General features: G+C 33.8%; 1 pseudogene; it reads left to right on the forward strand.

Moving 5' to 3' along the window:
• Positions 1–2,155: 2,155 nt before the first annotated feature.
• On the forward strand, positions 2,156–2,663 carry LOC117695332 (nucleolar protein 16 pseudogene; annotated as a pseudogene).
• The last annotated feature ends 739 nt before the right edge of the window (positions 2,664–3,402 follow it).

Here is a 3,402-nt window from a genome sequence, read left to right on the forward strand (position 1 = left end):
TGAAAGGAGAATTTTAAAATAGCAATAAAAAATGGCAATGTCAGATCTCCCCTCTCAATATTAAGTGTAAATGGTAAGATTCTCTAATCAAAATACCTGATGTAGCTGGCTGTATGGAAAAAGTATAAAATAATCAATTGCATGCTTGTTTACAACTGAATTACTTCAGCTTTAAGGACACATTTAGTGTGAAACAGAGGGAAAAGTGGTAAAAATATCTAATGTAATTTGAAATAAAAGCAAGAGGGAGAGATATACCAAAGAATAAAAACAGTTGCTATTAAAAATCATAGGAGGCTAGAGAGATATCACACCACTAGAAGCACTTATTCCTCTCAAAGAGAACATGGGTTTAATTTTCATCACCCACATGGTGGCTCATAAATATCTATAACTCTAGTTCTAGGGGGTCTTCTCTTCTGACGCCTTCGGACACCAAGCATGCATGCTTTATAGATCAGGAAAGAACACACAAGAAATGAATAGAATGTATTTAATTATATATATATATATATATATATATATATATATATATATATATATATATTACATATGTTATATGTATGTTATGAATTATGATAATGATTATGATAATGGATTTGGTGATTTGAGTTTATTGAGAAGAGTGGAAATGCATGGCTGAGTTAATATTGTATCCAAGTACCCCATTAAAATGTTTATCAGCTGTAGAAGTTTGGAGGTCACTTATATATACTATCATATCATCTATAAATAGAGATATTTTGACTTCTTTATTTCCAATTTGTATCCCTTTTATTGGCTTTAGTTTTCTTACTGGTATATCTATAAATTCAAGTAATATATTGAATAAATATTGGGAGATATTTGTATTGTTCATGATATTAGAGGAATTACTTTTAATTTTCTCCATTTAATTTGATGTTGGCTATAGGCTTTTTGTAAATTGTTTTTATTATGCTTAGATATGTCCCTTCTATCTCTGATCTCCAAGGCTTTTGTGAGAAGTTGTTAGATTTTGTAAATGGCTTTTTCTGCATCCAATGAGATGATCATGTGGTTTTTTTTTTCTTTCAGTTTGTTTATATGGTGGATTATATTGATGGAATTTTATATATTTAAGTGTCCCTACATCTCTGGGATGAAGCTTACATGACTATTGTGGATGAAATTTTTGATGTGTTCATGGAATAGGTTTGTGGTTTTTTTTATTGAATATAATTGCATTAGTGTTCTGTCTTATTTCTATTTCTTTATTCTGACCATCTCTCTTTTATTGTTTTTAATACTTCTGTCTTTTCTTCCCTTCCCTTTATTTTACCTTCTTTTTAATTTTTGTTTTTTTTCTAATGTTCTATTTATCTTGACATTCTCTTGTATGAAATGAAATCTAAAGCACATATATTTAAAACAGAACAATACATCAAAATAATTTGAGTCCCCATTCATTAAAATCCTCACCACCCCTACCTCTACATGCAAGGTTTTTATTTCTTTTCTTAAGAAGTTTAAAGAGACAATAACAAACTGATTGACTTTTCCTCCTTCTTTGTTTGGTTTTTGTTATTGTTTCCACCAAACACCAAACAACTTTTCTACCCTTGAAGAAAGAAGCTTAACCTTTTAAAATACATTTTTAAAACTTTTTGATATATCATTATTTGGATGATGACTGTCTTTGACAACATGTGTAAATGTGTTATTATGGGTGTTTTCATTAGAATTGTTTTGGCCTCTCCAATTACTATTGATGTTGAAAAAAACACATTGCTTTTGCTCAGCCCTAAATGCTTCTTTTGTAAAATGGAGACTAGTATCTATTGCAAAGTTACTCCTAATGCTAAAACTAGATACTTAAACTTTGTTCATAAAATCATTCTAACAGATAACTCTTATCAATAAATGTCTATGGCTGATACTTTACCAGGTAAATCTTGCTAAAAATGTCTTTTCATCTTTCAAAACCAAGAATGTTTATCTCCAGGACACAGTAGTCATTATATATATATATATATATATATATATATATATATATATATATATATATATATATATACTGCATCAAGAATCCCTGTGCATTGATGGACTGAGACTATTAACATGGGGATCTGAGAGTGTAATTCAGAGTTTGAGTTGCTGTTTCAGATTTTGAGCTGCTGGTGTGGTAGTTTGCAAGATGCCCAAGGCTAAGGGAGAGACTAGGAGGCAGAAGTGTGGTTACAATGTCAACCGAAAGATTCTGAACCGGAATGCTCCTCAGAAGGCAACACCACGAGATCGAGTGCTCCCACATCCGACATGCCTGGAACCACATCCATGCAGCAGAACCTAGCAGAGATGGGGTTTGCCATGGACCCCAACAAGGCAGTTCCCCTCCGGAAAAGGAAGGGAAAGGCCATGGAGGTAGACACAGAGGAGAGACCCAAAGATCTTATTCTGAAGCCCTATGTGGTAAATGACTTGGAGGCAGAAGCCAGCCTCCCAGAGAAGAAAGGAAATACTTTGTCTAGGGACCTCATTGACTATGTTCAGTACATGGTGGAGAATCACGGGGAGGACTATAAGATCATGGCCTTGGATGAGAAGAATTACTATCAAGACATCCCAAAACAGATTCAGAACAAGATCAATGTCTATAAGCCTTCATTGATTCCTTGAAGAGTAAGAAGATGAAGGTAGACTGAGTGGTGTATATCCCCAGAACTAGGTCTACTAGATGAAAGAAACCAAACCCAGGCTATAAGATAAGGGATGTATAGTTTCAATTGATGCTAGGTCCTATGGGATCAGGTCTCTTCCCCCACCCCCAATTTTTTTTTCTTTCTAGAGAAGGAACTGTCTTTTTTGGTTTTGTTTTTTAGAGAGAATGTCTATCTCATAGCCTTAGCTGTACCAGAACGATCTCTTTAGACCAGGTTGGCCTTGAACTCACAGAGATCTACCTGCCTCTCCCTCCCAAGTGCTGGGATTAAAGGCTTGCACCACCACCACCTGGACCAGGAGGAACTCTTTTCAAGCTATGATGTAAGTTCTATTTGGAGCTTAAAGAATGCCAGGGTCTGCTGTTCTGTGTTAGATAGGGGATGCTCTATTTCAATGTGTTCTGTATGTGATAAAGGAGTATTTTACCTGTATAAAAAACGAAATATGCTGCATATCTTCCTCCAAATATCTAACAAAGAATGAAAATCTGCTTAACCCCAAAAGTCTCCTTATTCCAAGTTGCCATAAATATTCAATAACATATATATATATATATATATATATATATATATATATATATATATATATATATATATATTTGGATACAGCCAAAGAGAGGCCTATGACTCCACAGTTACATTCCTTGTTGGTTTTGAGACAGTATCTCATTATATAATCCCAGGTTGCCTGAAACTTTGTACTTGATACATAGACCAGGTT

The sequence above is a fragment of the Arvicanthis niloticus genome, chromosome X, assembly GCF_011762505.2.
Source record: "Arvicanthis niloticus isolate mArvNil1 chromosome X, mArvNil1.pat.X, whole genome shotgun sequence".
Taxonomy (NCBI): Eukaryota; Metazoa; Chordata; class Mammalia; order Rodentia; family Muridae; genus Arvicanthis; species Arvicanthis niloticus.